The following is an 11,195-nucleotide window of genomic DNA, read 5'->3' as shown; positions in this document are numbered from 1 at the left end:
CCCAGATTAGGAGGTGTCCGGATGGCCAGACTATGACCTTTGGCCGGACTCCTGGACTATGAAGATACAAGATTGAAGACTTCGTCCCGTGTCTGGATGGGACTTTCCTTGGCATGGAAGGCAAGCTTGGCGATACGGATATGTAGATCTCCTCCCATTGTAACCGACTCTGTGTAACCCTAGCCCTCTCCGGTGTCTATATAAACCGGAGGGTTTTAGTCCGTAGGACGAACAACAATCATACCATAGGCTAGCTTCTAGGATTTAGCCTCTTTGATCTCGTGGTAGATCTACTCTTGTACTACCCATATCATCAATATTAATCAAGCAGGAGTAGGGTTTTACCTCCATCGAGAGGGCCCGAACCTGGGTAAAAACATCGTGTCCCTTGTCTCCTGTTACCATCCGCCTAGATGCACAGTTCGGGACCCCCTACCCGAGATCCGCCGGTTTTGACACCGGCAATCGTGCACATCGTCTGGTTCCTCTTGATGTTCAGTAGCATCACCGTATTCAAGGGGCACATAGTTGTCATCGTACTCTTCTTCTTCGCCATCTTCCATCATAACCCCTATTTCTTCGTGTCTCATCCAAACATTATAGTGTGGCATGAAACCCTTGTAAAGCAGGTGGGTGCGAAGGATTTTCCGGTCAGAGTAAGACTCCGTATTCCCACATATAGGGCATGGACAACACATAAAACCATTCTGCTTGTTTGCCTCAGCCACTTCGAGAAAATCATGCACGCACTTAATGTACTCGGAGGTGTGTCTGTTACCGTACATCCATTGCCGGTTCATCTGCGTGCATTATATATAATTAAGTGTGTCAAAAATCATTACAGAACATCATGAATAGATAACTAAGTGACCAAATTAATAGAAGTTCATCATCACATTAAAACCGAAGTACATACATAGTTCTCATCTACATTAATAGAAGTTCATCATCACATTAACTAAATTAATTAAACCATACATTGAAACTATGTAAAACATTTCAATGCGAAAACAAATGCGATCATAATCGCAACCAAGGTAACAACTGATCCAACGGCATAATGATACCAAGCCTCGGTATGAACGGCATATTTTCTAATCTTTCTAATCTTCAAGCGCATTGCATCCATCTTGATCTTGTGATCATCGACGACATCCGCAACATGCAACTCCAATATCATCTTCTCCTCCTCAATTTTTCTTATTTTTTCCTTCAAGAAATTGTTTTCTTCTTCAACTAAATTTAACCTCTCGACAATAGGGTCGGTTGGAATTTCCGGTTCAACAACCTCCTAGATAAATAAAATCTATGTCACGTTGGTCGGCATAATTTTCATAAACAATAAATGAACCAATAGTTATGAAAAGATAATATATAACACATCTGAATCATAGACTGGACGAGGGCCGACGGGGGCGGATACCAAAACCATCGCACTATATAAGATGCAATAATAAAAGTAAGAAAATAATACAAGTATCTATCTAAACATACAAGTAAGAATATTTTTCCTTTCAGAAAGAAGATAAGAACAAGAGGCTCACCACGGTGGTGCCGGCGATGAGATCGGCGCGGGTGATCGACGGTGGTGAACACGGGGACAGGGCATGACGGACCGCTAAACCTAGACAAATATTGAGGAAAATGGAGCTTGAAGGTCGAGCTTGGAGAGGAGAAAGCTTAAGTAGTGTGGCTCGGGCATTCCATCGAACACCTTGTGTGCATAGGAGGTGAGCTAGAGCACCACCAAGCCCTCTCCCCCTCGGCGGCCAGAAAAAAACAGAGCAGTGTGCTCTGCTCTTACGCGAGGGGGTATATATAGGCACCTCATTGGTCCCGGTTGGTGGCATGAACCGGGACTAAAGGGCAGCCTTTGGTCCCGGTTCGTGGCACCAACCGGGACCAATGGTGGTGGGCCAGGAGCTAGGCCCATTGGTCCCGATTCGTCCCACCAACCGGGACCAAAAGGTCCAGACGAACCAGGAGCAATGGCCCACGTGGCCCGGCCGGCCCCCGGGGCTCACGAACCGGGTCCAATGCCACCATTGGTCCCGGTTCTAGACAGAACCGGGACTAATGGGTTGACCCGGCCTGGACCAATGCCCCCTTTTCTACTAGTGATACTCCAGTCAGTAAACATATTTGTTCATGTTCAACTAATCTTTGTCACACTTGTGCAGGATCATAAATGTATGTTGCTATTTTCTGTTGATTCTTTCTGGCCAGTTCATTCATAATTTAGGGCTTGATGTATGGAGGCTTGTCTACTTGCTGCTAATACAACATACTATTTGATATGAGCAGGGTGAACAACCTTCAGGTCCCGGGAATCTACTCAAGGCTGCAGACACTTCTTGTCTCACTTCTTTTATCATCGGTATAATATTCATATTAAGGAGTTTCTATAAGTTCATTGTTCTTATAAGCATCAGGATTTTTTTAATGGAAATTTACAGTATCTTTGAGGGTGAAAATTAAGCAATGTTTGTTGTCAAACAAATTAAGAATTTTTTTAATTTATGTATTTACTTTTTTTATTTTACTGATCAAGATGGTGTATTTGAGCTCGGGAGCAGAGACTCCACGTCCTGAACTCCTGATTTGTCCCTCTATGCATGGTGTGCATATACTATTTGCCTATTTGGTAAAAAAAAGTTTAGTTGCCTATTTGGTATGCTTGTCATGTCACTTGTACTACAAGCTTAGTTAGGAGTACTCCATCTAGTAGTAATTAATTTGTGTGGCTGTGGAAGTCACTTGCTTTGGCATAGTAATGTTTTTATTCCAGTATTATTTTGTGGTGGTGTGGGTAGCAAGGTGCATGCACATAGGAGGGATTTACAAGAAAGAGATACTCCTGATAACAACAAAAGCTAACAAGGCAGTAAACTAAATCAGTAGATGCATCATACTGCTTTTATTCCTTCTTGGGGATAAAAAAATCTGGGATAATGATTTTACTTGTGATGGTAAACTAAATCAGTATGATGTTGTACTTGTGATGATGCTACTTGTGATCTTCTGAAATGACCCATTGGGGACTTCATTACGCAGGGATAATGATTTTGCAGGTACCCCGAGAGGCCCTTGAGTTTGCCGGAATGTCGATCAACTTCCGTTCCGGCAAATTCGGGTACTCCATATGTCATATTTTCAGCAAAAGTCATGCTGAAATTTTCCGTGAATTTTAGCATGACTTTGCTAAAAATCGGACATATGGGGTACTTGCTACTAATGCATGGGCCGGGGTATCTTAGTACTTAATTAAGTAGGATCAACTGCCCCTTTATTCTTGCTGCATTAAACCATAGGTGGCAATAGAGCCAAGTGATTAGGCCCAACTTAGAATTCTCCTTAGCATCGGTAAACCCTAGATGATAAACCCAACATAGGTGGCAATAGAGCCAAGTGATTAGTGCCAAGTGATTAGGCCTAACCTAGGGTGCCTCGGCATCGATAAACCCTAAATGATGAAAACTTAACTTAGCATTTAGGGTGCCTCGGCGTCGACAAACCCTAAATGATGAAACCTTGGCTTTTAGGGTGCCTCGGTGTCGATGAGAACCTAAATGATGTACGCTTAGGCTTTTAGGGTGCCTCGGTGTCGACAAACCCTAAATGATAAAAGCTTAGCTTTTAGGATGCCTCGGTGTCAACAAACCCTAAATGATGAGACCATGATCTTGTTCCTTGACAATAACCAACTTCTTGACCAACCTTTTTTCCTATTTAGAGTGAAACATGGTTCACAATGATAAGGCCGGTGGTTCGGGCGGCAAGCAATTCTGGGAGCTGTCCCAGGAGTTGGAGGAAGAACCTCACCACTATGAGGACACCGCGGAAGACACCGATCCTGACTACACAACCCCTAGTGGCGTCGGGGATGACACCACTGATGGTGCCGCCGAGGATGCCACCACTGATGATGGCGGCGCACACACAGATGGCAGGCAACCGAAGAGGCAACGGAAGGACCGGCGCCCGAGCATGCTTAGCACCATCAAGGAGGAATTTACTGAAGTGAACTCCGACGGGCATCCAACGGCGCCCAAAGAATTGGTCAAGGGGTACTCGGTTCAGCTCGGGTGCATTCTCCGGAGCACCGTCTCGATCAACACCGAGAACCTAAGGCATAAGGACCGAGGGAATTTGCGTAGCCTCCTCTTCATGAAGCTGCACGAACGATACAAGTTCCCCGCTGACTTTGCAAACACACGCCTCTTAGGGAATAAAGTGAATAGTGCCGCCCTCACGAAGATGAGCACGGCCCTGTCTACTTGGAGAAGCATGGTGAAGGCAATGATTGAAAAAGGTGATAGTTATGAGAAGATTAAGGCGACATATCCTTTGATCAATGAAGATGACTAAAAGGAGTTCAAGATCAAGTGCGAGAGCAACGCAACCTCCGAATCAAGTCAGTGTGGAAAAGAAATGCGGGAGTTGAACATAGGGGTCCACCAACTCGGTCCTGGCGGTTACAGAGTGGCAGAGCCTATATGGGACAAAGAGGACGTGGAGCGTGCCGAGCAAGGCCTATCGCCCCGCTTCGAGAAATACCGTGACAGGCAGACCAGGAACTATGTCAGGGCCCAGTACAAGGAGGACCCGGTAACAAAGGAGCTTACCACAGATCCGAAGACCAGGGCGCTTGAGCTTGTTCTGGTAAGGAATACACTCCCGCGTAATTAGCTCCATATGTTGCATTCTAATTAATCCCCAATATTTCTAAATGGTTCAGGTTCCTTCCACAGGACACTGAAAGCAGTAGCGCGGGGTCGCCTCAGAGCTCCCCTTTCGACACCCCTTTAAATAGGGCGTTGAACGTAATGAAAAACAAGGATAAGCTCAGTAAGCCGTTGTCAGCTGGTCGTGCGGCCGGCAAAGGCTTGTCCACAAAATGGTCATCATACTATACCGTTGGTGGGCGAAAAGAGAAAAAGACCAGCTCGGAAAGCCAGTCGCACGAGGTTGAAGCACTCAAGGCACAAGTGGCGCGGATTCCGGAGATTATCCAAGAGCAAGTGCAAGTACAACTGGGAACGACGCTCACCGCCATGGTGCCTACATTGATTCAGGGGCTGACGACGTGGATTGCGGGCGGCCAACAGGGGCCTCCCCCGGTTCCCAGCTTCACGGCCAGCAACTCGCACAATGCGTAGGCGGCGTCATTGGTGTCTCAGGCGGCGCCATTGGTGTCTCCAGTGGAGGCGGTATTCGTGTCTCTAGCGCCGGCACGGGCATTGGAGCTTAACGCACCCGGGTGTACGCCGGCCGGCACCTCGCCAGCAAGCGGCCCCTTCGTCAGTTGCACGCCCGCCGTTGGCGGTGCCTCGACATTAGCCGAGCTCGATGGCATCACAGTAACTAAGCCTCTCGGCCGATGACTTCATCTCCTTGCCTTTGACTGGGCATCCCTGACGCCCTACATGTTTTCGCAGGGCGCCGCCGACGTTCCTTGCACTCTCCTGCATTTCATGGGCGGCGAGTTGGTCGATGTCGCCAAGGGCTGAATCGTTCAACCGGGCAACCCCGTGTTCCACGGTAATCCAATGCCACCCACAGTGTATAGGGTTGAACTGGTTCAGGTACTGCTAGGCTGCGACAAGCTGTTACCTCCGATTTGACCCACTAGTGCCGACGAAGAAGATGAGATGACCCTCAGCGCCTGCGTAAACTGGCCCCTCCTTTGGCCGAAGAGCCAGATTCATTTGGGGGCGGGGGACACCACCCCACAGACAAGACCGCAAGTCGTGCCGGCGCCAAGCCATGGCAAGAACGCCGCGACGCTACCAGACATGCCGGACATCCCTATGGCACAGGATCCGGACATGCATATGGCACAGGATCCGAATGACCACGACAACGACGACAGTACATTTACCAACGTCGATAAGTACTTTGCCGAACATGGGTACGGTGACGAGTTCGGCGGGCCTCCTTCTCAAGAACCCAACCAAGATGACCGCGATCTAGCTGGTACGGCGTAGAAATCCAATTGCAACATGCGTCGTCTGGCGTTCAGTTCTTGGGAGACGCCTCCAGCTCCCGCCTTCACCGAGCCTCAGATAGCTGAGGTGCGAAATATTATCAGCCCCAACACGCTCAAGAAGGCGGTCTGTGAGCAGAACTCGGTCTCATTACAGCAGATCAAGAAGAAGGAACGGAAACGAAAGACTAACAAGGGCACCGGTGCGAGCCAGTCGACACCGAGTACGATCCGTGCTCAGGACGGGCCACCTTCACCTCAGGATATCTTGAGGAGGGTGCATGTGGCGGGTAGGGAGATGCTACCGACAAATATGCTCAATGCTGCAACCGGTGCTATGCGGAGTCTACATGACAGTGTTCTTTATTTGGAGAAGATGCGTCTCTCCCAGAATGATGTGGCATACCAGGTTTTCGTGGCCAAGGTGCCAGAGGGCAAGGGCTTTGTGGATGGCGCCATCGGGGGTACGATCGTCCTGCGGTATGATGACATCTTTGCTATGTTTAATCTTCATTCGCTGCACTACACCTTCGTTCGGCTGTTTTCGCTGAGTATGGAGATGCGGATAATTCGAGACAAGACCCCGGACATCGTGATAGTCGACCCCTTCTACATGCGTGCCAAGATCTTGGGCAGCGCTGGGGACCGGCAAGTCGCGAGTTCACACCTCGAAGGCGTCATTCTGGCAAACCCAGATAAGGATAACTTCCTCGTGCCTTACTTTCCCGAGTAAGTCATCCCCTCACCGCCCCGTAATATATGATTTCTTAGATTTCGATCATTCTTTTTCTGTAACATTCCGTGTTCTGTGCAGTGACACACATTGCACACTCGTCCTCTTAAGCCTAAAATATTCCACGGCCACGTATTTCGACCCGGACCGTGACTCCAAGATAGACTACACAAATATCAAGAAAGTTCTTAATGATGCTCTCCCCGGCTACGCCACATCTGGAGGCACCTTTAAGAGGCCAGTTTGTAGGTACAGCAGGCACGTGTTCACCCACAATACGACGTTCCTCTGCGTCAAGCAGCCGCCTGGCGGTCAGAAGGATGCCTACTACTCCCTCCATCACATGAGGGCGATCATACGGGACCATAATCACCTTCTGCTACCAAATAATGTCAAAGGTTGGGCCGCAAGCTTGGCGGCAATCCAGGACGCAGACCTCCGACAAGAATTCTTTCGCATCCAGTCGGAGTTTGCAGAAATCATCCATCAAGATGTCCTTCGTACCTCAGGGCAGTTCTACCTCAGAGAGCAACCGTCCAACGGTGAGATAGACACAACGCTTCAAATGCAGGCTGACAACGCCCGCGACTTCATGACCATCACGAAAGACGGCGGCTTCATCCACGCTCCAGTCCCATGAGTCGAGTCGAAAGTAGTGATGCTATTTGTAGTTCTGAAACATCGATTAGCTCATGTTGTAATTAAACTTTAATGAACTTGTATGTCTCTTTGGTTTGGACAATCATTCAACTTAGAAGTAATCGATGCTATTTATTAGTAGGACCATGAATCGTGCTATTAATGTCTTGCTTTTCTCTTCCGATCCTTTTGTTGCATACTTATATATTGCTTATGTATTTTCTGTTGTTTGGCTTGTGCATAGAGATGTCATCGTATGTCGTGTACAAGGGTAAGGTTCCCGGTGTCTACGACGACTGGGAGGAGTGTCGGAGACAGGTTCACCGTTTCAGCGGTAACAGTTACAAAGGGTACACCACTAGGGCGGAGGCGGAATCTAGATACGCCCGCTATCTAGCGGGAGAGAGGAGGGAGCGTTGGATGAACCGGGTGAAGACCAGTTTCATCGCGATGACCGCCACTCTCTTCTATGTGATGGTAGTTTAGATGATTGATATCGACTTGTAATGTGAAGACAAACTCGCTACTCGCGGTCTCCCGAGACTTGTATTGTTCTATCTTCGTCCGGTCTTTTGTATTCGGAGACTAATATGATGAATTGTATTCGGAGACTTACCTTCTATTGTATTCAATGAATCTGCTGTTGTTGTGTGGTGCTGTCTATATTCTGTCAAATAATATATTTTGTAACCCGTGAAAAATCAGAAAAAAACAAAAAAACCCTAATATTAATACTAATGGCGCATCACCCCACAGTGTGCCATTAATATGCCAAAGGATACTAATGGCACATCACAACACAGTGCCCCATTAGTATGCCAAAGGATACTAATGGCGCATCACACCACAGTGCGCCATTAGTATACCGAAGCACATGGATATATATGGCCCCCTGGGAGGCATACTAATGGTGCATGTTTCTCTATACTAATGGCTCACGGCGTGGTGCGCCATTAGTATACCAGATACTAATGGCGCACCAGTGGTGCGCCATTAGTATATAATACTAGTGGCGTGGTACTAGTGGCGCACCAGTAGTGCGCCATTGGTAGGCAAAACTGGTGTGCCACTAGTAGACCTTTTCCTAGTAGTGTTGCATGAATGTCGTTTGATATGGATGGACAACATGGTCAGCTATCGAGTTTAACCTATTCATAGCCACTTCGGTGAAAATCTTGAAGCTAACATTAAGGAGTCAAATGGGTCTGAACTGTTTAATCCGTCCGGCCTCCTTAATCTTCGGGAACAAAACAATCTCGCCAAAATTTAGCTGGAATAGGTCAAGTCAATTGACATGAAGACAATTGAACAACTCCAAAAGGTCAGCCTTGATGATATGCCAGAAATTCTGATAGAATTCTGCAGCGGAACCATCAGGGCCTGGATCTTTGTTGTGTTCCATTAGAACATAGACACTCTCACCTCCTCTTATGAGAAAGTTGTTGTGAGGATATCATTCTCTTCTGCCGTGACTTGTGGAATATCTTCTGCTCGGGTCTTGTCAAGGGTGAAGTTCCCCTCATCTGGTGCTCCGAACAAAGATTTGTAGTATTTGGTAATTTACTTTTTGAGCTCCTACTGACCTTCGATCCGTTCCTCATCTTGTTGGAGACTGTAAATACATTTCTTCCTATGTCGCCCATTGGTGATCAATTGGAAGCATCATGTATTACTATCACCCATCAAAATGAAGTCAGCTTAGATCTCTGGCAGTATTTGATCTCCTCATCTTGCAAAAGACGGGCAACCTTCTTATTAGATTGATTTTTTAATTCAATCTCTTGTTGAGATAAGGTGCACGTCTCCGCGATTTTATCAAGGTTGTTAATAATGGTAGAGAGCCATTGTTTTTATTTATTTTTCTATATCCCGTTGGTGTGTGACCAATGGCGGGCTTCTCCCAAACCTTCTTGATTATGTCTACAAATCCATCCTGATGCATCCATCCCAATTCAAATTGCAAAGGGCAACGGACTCCTGGGTTTGTAGAGTTAGAATCCAGAATGATGGGTGCATGATCCAATAACGCCTCAATCCGCTCTAGCGCGCACGGTTACTCGAGGAAATTTTAGTTCCCATTTTGTGTCCATGAGTACCCTATCGAGCTTCTCATATGTCAGCACATATCTATTATTAGCCCAGGTGAACTGCCGCCCTGACAAACTGACCTCTCGAAGATCCAAACTATCTATCACATCATTGAATAGGAAGGGCCAATGAATGTTGAAGCGATCATTTTTTCTCTTGCTGGTACCTAAGTATATTAAAGTCCCTTGAATAATCATTACGTACGAGTTATCCTTAGCCAGGTTTACCAATTCACGAAGGAAAGATGATTTATGCTCATCTTGGGCATCCCCATAGACTACGACCAGGCTCCATGTAAGATTATCAACTCTATTTTGTAAGTGAAATTTGATATGAAATTCTGCTGTCAAAATGGCCAACAAGTGTATGATCGTGGTCTGTATCCCAAGAAGGATTTCTACAGACCTTCCACGAGCTAGTAGACTATGCCATGTGTAGTTGATATCACCTGATAAGTGATCGAGGACATGCGGGTGGAGGTCACATTTACCTGCCTTGAAAATTGCCACAAAGTCCAAGCCATGTTCGTGCACACAATCACTGACGTGTTTATGTTTAGGCAAGTCTGAGAGACCTCTGCTATTCCAAAACATGTCTCTCATGTGGAAACTCGAGTCAGTGTGGAACATTTCGCATTCTTGGAGGTTTTTGTTTCTTTTTAGAGAAATGCGATTTAAATTTCCACGAATACGCTGTGAAGTCACAAAATATAGACCCGGGTCTTGCGTCATCCAAACCTACCTCGGTACCCTCACCAACCAAGTGGGAGATAAGCAGACCATCATATTTGACATCCGTTTCATCCTTCTCCTCGGTTTTGGGGTTAGGTGGGGTGCTATTACACTTCGGAGAAACCTTTAAACAGTTAATCTTCATATGTTTAAGTGACTCAACCGACAGATTAATTTCATTACCATTTTTCCCATGGATATACCAACATTCATTAAGCTAGAGGAAATGCGAGTATCTGAAAATGAAAGAAAAGATTGAGCAAGCGAGGTACCTAGCGTGGTCCAAGTTCCTCGAGGCCTGTGGACGCATTGCCTTCACTAGTGAATGTTCATCAGTCGAAGAGGAACCATCCGCAGACACGGCCTGGTGGTTACTACGCCGAAGGGGCAAAGGCAGCCCTCCAGACAGACATGGTACCCACCGGTGTCTTATGTTGCTTCTCAGGTTGAGATGTTGGTGTTGATTGCTGCGAGCTCGGCGGCATCCGAACTGTCCCAAAAGTCGATGAAGAGGGACGTGCCGCATGTCCCACCGATCGACCGCAACGGGTGTCATAGCCGAGCCACTCGGACGATCCGCCGTTGGACCGAGGGGAACCACCGCAACCAGAGTAGGAGCTGAAGAAGTCTCGACAGACGGCGTCGTAGAACCTTGCGCACGAACCGAAGCAGCAGCTGTGGCATGCACAGGTGGCGACGCACCCGCACCCACGCCCAGGTGCAGCAGCTGTAGCATGCAGTACACCACCTCCCACGGCTGGATGCACACGTGAGGAGCGGCCGGGTGCAGCAGCGGTAGCATGCAGCACACCACGTCCCATGGCTGGGTGCACACGTGAGGCGTGCACATGGCCAACAGGCGCCTCCGCATGAGACTGCGTGGGTGTACATGCAGCCGCAGGCCCGAAGCAGCCCCAAGCATGGCTGGCTGTACGGGCGCCATAGAATAGAAGCCGCTGCATGGCCAAGTGCAGACATAACCTCTGCCCCCTGCATGGGCACGGCGGCAGCCGCTGCA

This window comes from Triticum dicoccoides, chromosome 1B, assembly GCF_002162155.2.
Source record: "Triticum dicoccoides isolate Atlit2015 ecotype Zavitan chromosome 1B, WEW_v2.0, whole genome shotgun sequence".
Lineage (NCBI taxonomy): Eukaryota > Viridiplantae > Streptophyta > Magnoliopsida > Poales > Poaceae > Triticum > Triticum dicoccoides.
Note: the sequence above shows the minus strand (reverse complement) of the source record.